Raw genomic sequence first — 14,014 nt, 5'->3', positions numbered from 1 at the left:
TTTCATATTTAGATTATTTTAGATGTATTGGCTTGCTATTGCATGTTAGAGTGTTCTCTTCTAAAAAGCCAGCATGCAGAAATGATGTCATGTAGAAAGTTCAAGAATCATGGTTTGGATCATCCAGTGGTAAATCTGAGAAGCAGGTGAGATTTGGCTTCCCACCAGTGTTCTTAGTATCTTATTCTGTCTTTCTGAGGCTCTGGGTGGGTGGCTTCACTTGTCTGTATCTTTCATGAAAGTTCACATTCCCATTCCCTTAAACTCTCTTTACTGATTTTTATCAACCGGTGTATCAGTATTAATGGTTACCTTTATCACATTGGGGTACAAAACTGAAGAGGTGAACAAAATATTGAACAGAATTCCTGCTAGAGAAAGCTCTGACTTCAGGAGAAATATTTTGATAACCTGCTTGGAGAAAAGGAATATATCCACTAGGGCGTGCTGAAACATGGAATGCTCAGAAGATAGCTATGACTAAGCAAAGAGAAACCACTTTTTTTGTTCTGAAAGAGACAGAAAGAAGTGAAGGTGGTGGGAGGAAAGAATAGGATTGGAGAGAATCTAACAGAAGGCTCTGTGCTCTATGATGTCACCCAAATCTTCACATGAAAGTTGGCTGAACCCCCAAAGTGCTTGGTGAATGGATTGTGTATGGGCATGTGAGTAAAACTTTACAAGGTCGGGGGTCATACAAAAGCCAAAGCTAGAGGGGAGGAGGTTCAGCCAGTCACCATGGAGCAGATAAGCCCAGAAGGACCCCCAAACACTTTGAGTATTAGCAGAAATCTTTAATAAATTATTACCTTTCTTCCAGCCGCATTAAAGCCAGTCCCAGCCAGGCTTAAGGAGAGCTGGAATGGAGAGGATTCTCATCTAACAACTGGGTTGCAGTTGTATGTTAACATGGACTTCCTAGGAAGTAACATATCAAACAAAAGGTAACTATAGCATAGACAATTTAAGTTTATTGTCTAAGGAGATGTGTTGGGGGAGGGAAGCAACCGGGCCTTTCAAAACTCTTCAGTTCAAAATGTGGCCTGAACACTTCCATACATTAAATCCAACCCAAAGCAAAATACTTGAACTGCTCCTTCAGGTTAACTTTGCTCCTGGGGGATTTTGTGTCTTTTGGTAATATTATCTCTATACTTTACAAGAAACCTGCTGAGACAGCCTCTTCCTGGGTTGCCTCAAATGGTGTGACCTTGAACCTCTGCCTTCCCAGGACAGATACTTCAGAAGTCAGAGGAAAACTATCTGATCAGGTATCCCCTTCTCTTCCCCCTCTCTTGTGCTGCAGGGAAAGTGATCAACCAGCAGCAGGTACCAGCCACAGTTAACTGCACCTGCTAGGAGCTCTGAAAGACTTTTTTTTTTTTTTTAACGAGTAAAGAAATTCTCATTTCACTCTCCTCCACACTGGACTCACTGAAAAAAGAGGTAGGGAAGTGGATACGCAATTCTTTTGGATTCTCTTTGTTATACCCAACTGCTTTGAAATGTTGAATTTGACTAGAGAGTAAAAGAAGAAAAAGAACAGACTCTCAGGTTCTGAGATATATATAAAATATACTTCCGTTCTTGCTTTCTGGCTGGGGAATCCTGCTGGCTGACTTATAATTTGCAGAAGAGATTTCTTTTAGGCTTTTCTTATGTGACTTCCCAGGCTTTCTTGTACTTATATATGATATGTTAACTAACATCATGGCAAGCAGAAGAGTTTAAATTCCAATTCCATGGGAGTAAAGGAGTATAAGAATCATTATTATAAGAATGATAGTTGTTATAAATATAGGTCATAAACTAGCATTTTTTAACATTTTACCTGAATATTATGAGTAAGCAATCATTAATCAAGCTTTGGGAAGTTTGTCAAAAGCATTTGCATTGAAATTTTATCTTCATATGAGATGTGGCCTATGCAATGATGGTTAGGAACCAAGACAATAAATTGCCAGAATTAGCAACATAGTAAGTGCTCACTATTATGCCTAGACTTTTTCATTATGAAATAATACAGGATATTGGATTCTATGTTCACAGAGTTTTCATTTCAGTTGTGGAGAAGATGTGAAGTGTAAACCAAATAATGTAGTACCTAATCTGAAAGGGTTTCTGTTACAGAAGCATCTGCAAGGCTGGGATTACCCAGAAAAGAGAGGATTAATCTGATGTAAAGGATTTGGAGACGATGTTTATTTCAAACTTTTACTTTATTTGGTTGTTTTTCCCCCTGTACACTTGTGTGAGTTACCACACCATAGTTCTCAGCTTTGAAGACTGTTCTGAGTTTTTGTCTAAGGGAAGATTCATATCAGCAGCTCACAGGGATTCATCTGGCCTTGGAGTCATTCAGGAGTAATTTTCTCAATTAGCAACCCTGGCAGTTAATTGCTTATTTGTTGGAGTCTGAGAAAGGAAATCTGAACTCTAGCAATTTAACTTCTTAGGAAGTCAAATAAATCATGTATATTTAACTTTAATAGCATTCATATTGCTATATTATGAATTTACTTAAGTAATTGAAGAACCATGTGGATGCTAAATAACAGGACTGCATGCCATTTCTTTAATCAAAAATACTGCTTCTACAAATGCAGCTAACAAATACTGCATTCAGTTATAATGGTAAATGTACTAAAATTGAATGACTATCTGTTGATTAGACTACTCCTAAATAATTCTTATTAAATTTAATTCAATCAGTGGGCAGCCTTTAGAATCCAAGTGCTTTTGTTTTGAAAAGACGTCATTGCCAAATATGAACATATATTATGATGTGGTACGGTCTTACACAATAAAAGTCTCATTAAGATCAACAACATTAAATTTGGCCCACAGTATCTATCTTTATCTTTCCATTACAGTCTAACTATTCTTAGTAGAATTTCTCTTTTACTGAACTAAAGGATTATGAAGAAGTTTCTGAAGCGATTTCAGGAGGTGTGGATTACATGATAATATCTGCCTCTGACAAGGTAGTTTGGGACTTTGCATGGAACATTTTCTCTAAGTCCCACCTAAGTCACCTATAAAATTCAGTCCTTCAGTCAATGAGCTGGGGATATAATAGTGAAAATGAAACACATGGTCTCTGTTTTCAAGGAAACAATATTGCTAGAGAGAGACAGACAAGTAAATGAGCAAGAAGGTATCAGATGGTAATGAGTGACATGTAAAACATAAGAAAGAATACTGCACTGGATAGTGCAGAGGGCACTTTATATCAGGTGAACAGGGAAGGCTTCTGTGGCACAGTGACACTTGAGCTGAGAGCCAAATGACAGGAGGAGCCAGCCTGCGAAGAGCTGGGGGAGAGGCATTACAAACAACAAGTGAGAAGGCCTTAGGGCCAGAGCAAACAAGGCTTGTTCAGGAACAGAAAGGAGAGGTTAGTGCAGGTGGTGCATAGTGAGGAAGGGAGCAAAAATGGGAGAAGACTCAGAAAAAGGAGAGAGGGTAGTGGTTGCCTCTGTAGGACCTTGAAGGTAATTATAGAGGTTTGGATTTGATTCTAAGTGCAATGGGAAGCCATTGGAAGGTTTTGCATGGATGAACATTAGCTGATTCTATTTAACAAAGAGTCTGTAAAGGAGACAGAATGGAGGCAGGGCCACTGCTGAGGGAACTTGCACCCTGATGCTAGGGGAAAGGGATAGAGTTGAACTCTGAGAAAATACAGATTCTATCCCACCCAAAATGTTTAAATCCACTTGCATAGCATTACAAATGCTCAGGGGATTGTCATACATCTTGAAGTCTATCCATGGATTATCTGCAGCTCAGAGTGAACTCTACAAATTCCTTCACCTTTGATGCTATGTTTAAATGTTTTCTGAAAGGAATCTATTTACATTTTCTTTGCATATCTAGATTTCCATGGAAATCAAAGAAAAATGAACCAAAAGTTTGCTGAAAGTTCCTTTTGGTCTGTTACTTGATTCTTCTGTTAATCCATAGACCACTACTTATTTCTTGTTTGTGATATTATGCTAACATCATTTGGAGGGCTTATAGCACTTTATCAACAATTTCATTATTTTTGTTATGCAAACATCTTGCTATCTGTTTTGATAATTCTGTTTTGGAAATAGAAAATAGCAAAAAGATAAAGACTTCAGGCTTTTATAAGGAATTATATATTATAATATATGTAGTTGTTATTATATATACTATATTTTATTACTCTCCCTTTAAATACCCTAAATAAGAGGAATAACAAATAGAAAAGATGACCTTAAGGTGAAGGTTGCAGTGAGCCAAGATGGCGCCACTTCACTCCAGCCTGGGTGACAGAGCAAGGCTCTGTCTCAAAAAAAAAAAAGAAAAAAAAAAGCTAACCCTAAAAATTAAAATAACAAAAAATAGAGAAAAAATCCACCTCAATAGAAAAGTAAAGTGAAAAGCACAGTCACAAACCCAAAACAAAAACTGTAAAAATTATCTCTCAAACAGAGTGAAACATGAACTCAGGGAAAGGTTAGCAGGGCAATACTACATAGCTCCTCTAACACTGGGGCCGGGTGACCAGGACATGCTCACAGGGCCAGAATTTAAGGCAATTTGGAATAGGGAGTGGCAAGTAAATGGTAAGCCCATCTAAAGAGGACAGCCATAGCTCACATCCAGGTAATTTTTGCCATGCAGAAAAATTGCCACTGAGGATTGCCAGATCATCTGATTTTTAAAAAAGAAGTTGAAACGATTTTTTTTTTTTTTTTGAGACAGAGTTTCGCTCTTATTGCCCAGGCTGGAGTGCAATGGCACAATCTTGGCTCACTGCAACCTCTGCCTCCCAGGTTCAAGCAATTTTCCTGCCTCAACCTCCTGAGTGGCTGGGGTTACAGGCACGTGCCACCACGCCCGGCTAATTTTGCATTTTTAGTAGAGACGGGGTTTCTCCACGTTGGTCAGGCTGGTCTCAAACTCCTAACCTCAGGTGATCCAACCTCCCTGGCCTCCCAAAGTGTTGGGATTACAGGTGTGAGCCATCACGTCTGGACTCAAAAGATGGATTTTTATATGAAGTGTTGCTATCTTTCAAAAACTGTGTGGGCCAAACAAAATAATATCTGCCAGATGGATTATATCTGTGGATTGCTGGTTCATGATCCCTGCTCAGAAAGTGTCATAATTCTTTTTTTTTTTTTTTTTTTTTTTGGAGATGGAATCTGGCTCTGTCACTAGGCTGGAGTGCAGAGGCACCATTTGGGCTCACTGCAACCTCTGCCTCCCGGGTTCAAGCGATTCTCCTGCCTCAGCCTCCTGAGTAGCTGGGACTACAGGCGTGCGCCACCACGCCCAGCTAATTTTTGTATTTTTAGTAGAGACGGAGTTCACCATATTGGCCAGGATGGTCTCAATGTCTTGACCTCGTGATCCATCCGCCTTGGCTTGCAAAGTGCTGGGATCACAGGCATGAGCCACCATGCCCAGCCATAAGTGTCGTAATTCTTAAAGGCCCATCTAATGATGCTTTGATTAGATGGATGAGATCTAGGAGTCCAAAGAGAAGTGTCCCCAGAGATGCTTCATTCCACATTACAACAAGGCGGGGTAGGTAGAATTGTTTATGGCTGGCCTTCTAGACAAGGGGATTGCGTTAGGTGAGCAGGGTGAGAAGGCGCAGCAGCATTGATTGACAGAGTTTCTGGGCCTTAAAGGGCTTCAATGTGAGTCTTCCTGACACCACAAAGTCTGAACACTGAGGTGGTGTGTGGCTTGTGATACAAGACACATCCAGTTTAGCTGAGTGTTGGAAACAAACTCAAACTGAAGCTGGAATGGCCCCAGGTCATCCTCCTCACTCTTCCTCTCCCTCTTCTTGAGCAGTAGCTGGCTGGAGGGAGCTAACCAGAGGGAAGCAGCACAGCATCTATGCACAGACATAGCAAATAAGAGCAAGTGAAACACGCCACACTTACGACTATGTCAACAAATGAATAGAAGCAAAGGAAAAGACTGACATAGCTTAGACTGGGAATCCTTCTAGAAAGTAAGAAAGAATTCAGAGAGATTCCTCTCTCTAGTCTTGAAGAAATGAAAGTCTTCAAAATGAAGATTGAAGAAATATAGAATATCTAAAAAAAAAGAAAGATAAAGTGGTATATATTTTCTTTAAACAAAAATCATTAAACCAAAGATTTGCCTCTCTGACTGTAATGCCCTCTCCTCTTAGCTAACTCCTTCATCCTTTTTCACAGTGACTGTTCTTTAGACTCACAACAATCTCAGTCTTTTGACGCATCTAGTCTTCCCATCCATCTCTCCTTTCTTTCCTTCCTCCTTAGCTGGCTTAGATTTTATAGTCCATTGTTTCAAGAAAACTATTGGGGATTAAGCTCATTTTACGTATTTGTACTTCAGATAACAACCTCACTCACTTTCTCAGAAAAAAAAACTATTGTGTTTTTCTCTGTCTTCTGTATTCAACCTTTCCTTCTCAACAGGGGTTATTGTATTTTCTTAAAATGCTCAAATTTCTCTCATTAAAATAAAAATACAATGATTGTCACCAAAAAACTCTTGCATCCACACACAGCCACCTCCAGCGAACACATCTCTTTTTACTGCTATTGTCTTCTTTTTCTCAACTTCCTGACTCATTAACTCTTTCCAGATTGCCACCACCTCTCCACCAAATTGCTTGTACCAAAGCAAAGACCTCTATGTCTTTTTATCCAGGTGACACTTGCAATCAGCTTGTCCCCATGCTTTCATGCATCACTGCAGGCCACTCCACCCCCTTGACACCCTTTCTTCTTTTGGCTTCTCAGGCTCAACACTTCCTCTTGTCACCCATCCTCTGGCTTCTATTCCTTTTTTTGCTCTTAGAGGCTCATCTTACTCTAAAGGCCATTACATACTGATGGTCGTCATTGCTGGGTCCTTGTTCATCTTCTTTTCTGCTCAGGTTCCATCCTGTCTCCCTACTTGGTTACAAAAATAATCACCACCTTGGTCGTTATCTGTAAGCAAATATTCTCAGAATCCACATGCCTGCCTTAGCTCATTTCCACTGTGTCTCCTTCTGGCGCAACTGTGGCTTGTCCCAACGCAAGCTCTTTACACGTTTTCTTCCTGACTGGGCCATTGCTTCTCAGACTATCTGTGATAAAAGACCATTTGTAAGGCCAGGCGTGGTGGCTCATGCCTGTAATCCCAGCATTTTGGGAGGCCAAGGCGTGTGGATCATCTGAAGTCAGGAGTTCGAGACCGGCCTGGCCAACATGGCAAAACCCCATCTCTACTAAAAATACAAAAAATTAGCTGGGTGAGGTGATGTGTGCCTGTAATCCCAACTACTCAGGAGGCTGAGGCAGGAGAATTTCTTGAACCTGGGAGGAGGAAGTTGCAGTGAGGCAAGAATGCGCCACTGGTCTTTAGCCTGGGCGACAGATTGAAACTCTGTCTCAAAATAAATAAAAGACCAGTTGGTTTTTTAAATGTCTAATCTATCACAGACTGATACTTTTATAAGTACGATAAAAATGAAATACTAGAAAAATAAAATGAGTAAAAGACACACAAAATACAAGCCTTACTTTTTATTAGATTCAAGAGATATAAAATTACTCTGTCAAATTACTTTTGAAACTTCTAAATGCTTACTCTGAATTATTGTATGTCTGTTGCTGAAGAATAACACATAGTCCAAGGAATAAAATGGGTGTAAAGACCCCAGAATAGAACTCCTGTCCCCTTTTGCCTAGTTTTCTCATCAGATCTCAACTTAAAAATCTCTAATTTAGAAAAGCCTTTGCTGACCTCCCTAAGTCAGTTACACCTACTACTTTTTCTCAAATCCCATGTGCCTGTCCACTGTAGTACTTTTAATAATGCTTACACTCAAGACCTGTGCATCTTCCATGTAGGCTCCATGAGAGTGGGAGCTGGGATTCTTATTTTTCTAGTCATTATTGTGTTCTCAGCATCTAGTACAGTACTGGGATATGAGGAATGCTCTAAATTCCCTATTCATTGTGTAAAGAAGACAGGCATGCACAAAGAATTAGTCAACTACAAAGGGAATTAAAATTTCTGCCCAAGGATTTCAGACAAATTGACATTTGAAAAAGAATTCTAGATGCAGATGGTGCAAAAGAGTGTCTTAGGGGAAGGCATTGGTGTATATAAAAGCGCAGAAGCACAGATCTTCTCTGGGCAAGGGTGAGTAGTTTGGAGTGCTTGCAGCATGAAGTTTGCTGGGATGGGAGAAGGGCTATGATACTGGAATGTGGGGATAATGATGAAAAGTAGACTATGTGAGTTGTCAGAGTCCTTGGATGCCAGACGAATTAGTTTAGATTTTACCATCTCTAGATAGAAAGTCATTATTTTCTATCTAGTGATAGAAAGTCATTAAGTAAGTTTTAGCAACAGAATGACGAGATTAGATTTGATTTTGTCGAAGACCACTGATGGAGATGTGGAGATGAGATTAAAGGGGTCAAGGTGGGAGGTTCTTGAAACAGTCTGCTTCATGAGTGTCTGAGAGGCCATGGGATGGACAGGGGGAGCTGGATGGAGGTTAGAGGGCAGAAACTCTGGGATAAAGTTCCCAAGTCTTTGATCTGAGCATGAGGAGGGGCCACACTGAATTCCTATCCCCTGGGATGACAGCAGGGTGAGCTTCTGCTCTATTGCTCCAGGTCTCTGACCATGGTAATATTAGCCCCACCAGAGTATAGAGTGAGTTCTTAACATATACCTTTCTTATGTCCCCTAAGTCATAATACTAACACCATTAATACTAACCTTATACCTCCCTGATTAGGGGGAAGTTGTCCTTTTCCCCACACATCTCATTTCTGCTGGGTCAGTTTTTCTGTGCTGCTCCATGAGAGCTGGGGATGACTTTCACCAACCAGCAGTGGCTGCACTAACATTGAGCAAGAAGATAAGAGCCAGGATATCATACAGAAAGGCGGACCGGGAGGAAGCCAGGACAGAAAGGAAATCATTCAACACTGAATGTTGCATTCTTGATTTCTAATAATGCCACCTGGAGCCCTACTTTCCAAGATACATTATCACCACCTTTGGATTCCCTGCTTCAGCTGCCTTATTTTGTAGGTACCCTTTGTTAAAAGCTGCATAATTCTCTGTTCAGAAGTTTGTGGGGGTGTACTTTATATATAGATATCTTCCTCATGATAGTCTTCATGTATATTGTGTGTTAATGTCACTAAATCCTTTGGGATGACATGCTGTATTAAATTTTTTTATTATACTTTACATTCTGGGATACATGTGCAGAACTTGCAGGTTTGTTACATAGATATAAACGTGCCATGGTGGTTTGCTACACCCGTCAACTCACCTACATTAGGTATTTCTCCTAGTGCTATCCCCCCACAGCGCCACAGCTCCCCAGCACCCCAACCCCCAACAGGTCCTGTTGTGTGATGTTCCCCTCCCTGTGTCCATGTGTAATGAGATACCATCTTATGCCAGTTAGAATGGCAATCATTAAAAAGTCAGAAAACGACAGATCCTGGAGAGGATGTGGAGAAATAGGAACATTTTTACAGTGTTGGTGAGTGTAAATTAGTTCAACCATTGTGGAAGACAGTGTGGTGATTCCTCAAGGATCAAGAACCAGAAATACCATCTGACCCAGCAATCCCATTTCTGGGCATATACCCAAAGGGTCATAAATCATGCTGCTATAAAGACACATGCACATGTATGTTTATTGCGGCACTGTTCACAATAGCAAAGACTTGGAACCCACCCAAATGCCCATCAATGATAGAATGGATAAAGAAAAAGTATTAATTTTTTAAAGAAAACACTTATATTATTCTAACTCCCCTGCTTGACGCCTTTCGTAACAGTTGGGATAAATGGGCTGAAAGAAGACAGAGGCATTTTCAGCTTCAGAGGAAATTATTTTGGAAAATTTTGGCAGAAACAGATGAGCTGTTTCAGCATGGGGTGGTAGTGAAATACTGCACTTTGCCTGAGTGATGCCCACTGCTGCCTTATGTGGCTCTTCTTCCAGGTGGAACCAACCTACATTTGCCTCCCCAAGCAGCAACTGTCAGATATTTAAACAAGGAGCTGACAGTGGGAGAAGTGAGGAACAAAGCCTGAGTCTCTAAAGAAAAGTCAGATCTCCGCCGGGTGCGGTGGCTCACGCCTGTAATCCCAGCACTTTGGAAGGCTAAGGCGGGCGGATCACGAGGTCAGGAGATGGAGATCATCCTGGCTAACACAGTGAAACCCCGTCTCTACTAAAAATGCAAAAAAAAAAAATTAGCCCGGCCTGGTGGTGGGTGCTTGTAGTCTCAGCTACTTGGGAGGGTGAGGCAGAAGAATGGCATGAACCTGGGAGGTGGAGCTTGCAGTGAGCCGAGATTGCGCCACTGCACTCCAGCCTGGGCGACAGAGCGAGACTCTGTCTCAAAAAAAAAAAAAAAAAGTCAGATCTCTTACTGTTTCTTGTTTTCACCACTTAGATATATGATTTCTGGGAATGGAGCTTACTCTTTTGGATTCTTCCTGCTCTATCCCCAGTAGAACCTGTAGCTCTTCAGATTTTTCCTCCTACAACCAAAGGATGCCTTTGCTATGACTTCATACTGCTTCCAGATAGAGACTAATCCTGAAAAGTAAACAAAGCAGCCTCTCTAGGCTTGGGAGACAGTAAGCGTTCTTTAGTTTGACCTCAAGAGAACTGGTAGATTGAGTACTGGTTGCCTGGATATACACACTAAGTTGTTTCTGGGCAAACTCAAGGGTGGAGGGAGTGGACTGTGTTCTTACTCGCCTTCTCACTTTTGTGTAGCAGCAGCTACACTGAGCAATGGATGAGTGTGTGTTAGCTGGGGTGGAGGATTCTGGGAGTGGAGGCAGTGTTCATAAGGTATGGAGAGAGGTCACCGTCATCTTCATGTATGTGCACAGAGCTCTCCAGACTCCTCATTGAGTGAATTGAGTTAAATCTTACTATTAAAATAGCACTTCATCCTCAGGCTTGGACAAGAAACCTTCTGAAGAATCCAGACTCAACAAAAAGCCAGACCTTTTGGTGTAGAGATAGCTATCCAAAGCAAATCACGTGAAACGTGTATATCAGCAAAGGCTGAAAATGAAGCTCTCCATCTCCAGTCATTCTCCTTAGGAACCAGACAGTTATCTCAGAACATGATGCAGGAGTAACTAATCCCTTCCTCTGGGGTTCCATGAGACCTGGGCATCACGTGCCTATGCACTTATCATATTGTATGATTATACTTTCTTCTCCAGCCTGAGCCCCCTGAAGGAAGGGGCTGTTTCTTACTCATCTTTATATTCTTGGGCTTTTACATGGAACAAGGGCTAGAATTTGCATTCTCTAAGCACTTGCGGAATTAATGACAAGGAGTGCTCTTAAAAGCCCCACAAGGAATCTCAAGACCACCTGTGTGGTTCACAGCTCTGTGGCCTCTTGTGGGAGAGGGTCATTCAGACTGTATTTGGAAATAGGGTTACTCCTCCCTGGTGACTCATACTGAGCTGCAACAAGTCATGTTCAAGTGCCCTTACTGTTCTGAAAAATCTACAAGGTTTTGCCCCAACCACTTAGAGTCTACAATGCTATCCAAAACAATGTACATTTGATTTGCATGCTTAGGAAAAAATGAGTCTGTAAAAGTTTTGTAACTGGTCTAACTAACTTGTTGATAATGAAACTCTGGAATTATATGGTATGAGAAATAATTACTTGGTGCTGCTTGTATCTAGGGGTAATGTGACTGCCAACCATGGATGAATCAATGGTCCTCATCCATCTGCTTAAAATTTGTGTGATTTTATTCTTAGTCTCCCTCAATAGGATACATACACCATGAGAGTAGAAACTATGTCACTTACTGCTCATCTTTGTTTCACAGTGCCTCACACAGTGCCTGCAGATAGTGGTCACAGAATAACTATTGGCAGAGAAAATCAAGAAGGGAAGAAAGGACATATGATACCTACTTTGGTTGATGTCTTTGTTTCCTTTCATCCACTACCTTTTTTCCAAATCCAGTCACTTGATGTCCCCTTGTGTCACAGAATTCCACAGGGACTTACCGGTGTTTAAGGAGAATTTTTCTTCTATTATTCTCTGTCCATCAGATATGCTTATCACTTAAGAAATCTCTTTCATCCCTTTCAATTGGACAAAATATAGTTGAATTATAGTCTTTCCTCTTAATTAAAAAATGAGGAGGAAACCATGACTTTCCAACAAAGAGAGTTAATTTAGTCATTCTAGGTAAATAGATCCGCAGTTTTGGAGACTAGAGGCTCTGAGTTAAGGTGTTACAGATGCCTAATATCATATTATGCAATAGGGATGGTCTTCGTGATATATCAGGAAAATTCTCCATTGTGCAGGACCCTTCTATGGCACATTACAGGACATTTAAAATCACTGGTTCATTAAATGCCAGTAGTGCCTCTCAGTCATCATGACCATTAAAGAAATTTTATCATGTATTTCCAGTTGGCTGTTAGTGGGAGAAGCATGGTACTGTGCAGGGTTGAGAACCACTAGGGGGACTAGAATACACAGGAGATGGAGATGCTTTTACTTCTCTGTATAAATTACATCTTTAGTGTTACCTTTTGAAAACTGTACTTTTCTCATCCCTAATCTATGACTCACTTCCATTTACTCAAAGCCATAATATAGGGCAGGAAATTCTCTCACTGGATTTAAATACTGGATATCAGTTTCCTCTCAGTAAACAAGCCTCCTAATCTTCTGACCTAGTGCTTGCAAGTATTAACCATTTACTGATAGAGATTTATGATAGCATATTTGTCTTACTTGGCTTTCTGGTTACAACCTAATTCCAATTTCTATTAAATTAGTCTAAGTGGCAAGATTGAATGGTGGCAATCTGTGAAAGTGATTTTACTTACAGTGTTGAATTCTTCTCTAACCTGAGCAAAATGCTGCCCTTAACTCCTTGCCATTCAAGGAGGAAAATGTGTATGCTGATGAGGTTGGCTGGGGGAGGAAAGGGAAAGGAGTACAAGAGAGCATAGATAGATGAAGATTAATCATTATCTCTGGCATTTATCATTATTTGTCATTAATAATTATCTCTGACATTAAGCAAATATCTAACAAAGAAATAGAGGTATTTTCAGAGCTGGCCCTTGGATTCTGTAGTGGTACATCATTCTGGCTTTTGCAGCAAGGCCAGCTGATCTTGTGGGTATGGTAAGAGTGGTCAGAACCCCACCTCCTGAGGTGCTCTGGGGTGCCTTAAGTATGTCCAGGCTTCAGGCAGCTTGACTGAGCCTTTGGGTTCAGAAAATGAGAGAAGAAACAGTGCTTCTCAGAGACGGAGATCTGTTTTTGGGGAAGTTTGTCATTACTGCCTGATTAACTGTACATTTTGGGTCACTTTGAATAAACATTAGAAAAATAGTCTCCATATGTTGGTTTTGAAGGAAATATATTATTTAAATCCCACTTCTTGTTTTATAAATGTAAGGCACACACAATAAAAATTCTAGCAATACCAGTAGTATTCAATATACAGTAACTAACTCTGGACTCAAAATTTCCCTTCCAAGAAGCCAGTACTGCAAAGCAGTTTCTTATTCTTTTAGCATGTTCTCTGCATTCATAAGCATTTCTGTAAGCAATGGTCCCTGGAAAGCATCACAGTGTAATAATAAAGAGTAAAAGGCTCTGAATTCCAGCTGTCAGATTGCCTGAGTTCATGTCCTGGCTTTACCACATATCTGCTGTGGGACCATAAACAACTCAGCCTACTTTCCTAACCCCAGTTTCCCTATCTCTAAAATGGGAGTAAGAGCACCTGTATCACAGACTATGTGATAAACTAATATATTAAAAAGTTCTTAAAACATAACCTGATTCATAGGAAGTGTAATATAAACATTAGCAATTTTGGTTTACAATCTTTTCAGCACCTTTCATGGGTGGGTAAAGTTTAATTTGAAAATTCCCCTTTTAACTCTCTTTATGCACCTGCTTCTTTTATGCCTTTTCATC

At 40.5% G+C, this 14,014-nt stretch overlaps 1 long non-coding RNA gene across 3 annotated transcripts in view; it reads left to right on the top strand.

Moving 5' to 3' along the window:
* The first annotated feature begins 600 nt into the window (after positions 1 to 600).
* Positions 601 to 14,014, top strand: part of LOC107974810 (uncharacterized) — a 220,717-nt gene continuing 207,303 nt past the window's right edge. For all 3 annotated transcript variants that reach the window (XR_001717844.4, XR_010156974.1, XR_008548060.2), the window contains exons 1-3: positions 601 to 665; positions 821 to 944; positions 1,307 to 1,446. This is a non-coding gene — a long non-coding RNA (uncharacterized LOC107974810). The remainder of the gene's footprint in view (positions 666 to 820; positions 945 to 1,306; positions 1,447 to 14,014) is intronic.

The sequence above is a fragment of the Pan troglodytes genome, chromosome 4 (genome assembly GCF_028858775.2).
Source record: "Pan troglodytes isolate AG18354 chromosome 4, NHGRI_mPanTro3-v2.0_pri, whole genome shotgun sequence".
Taxonomy (NCBI): domain Eukaryota; kingdom Metazoa; phylum Chordata; class Mammalia; order Primates; family Hominidae; genus Pan; species Pan troglodytes.
The sequence above is the reverse complement of the archived record's forward strand: the minus strand, read 5'-3'. Positions and strand labels throughout refer to the sequence as shown.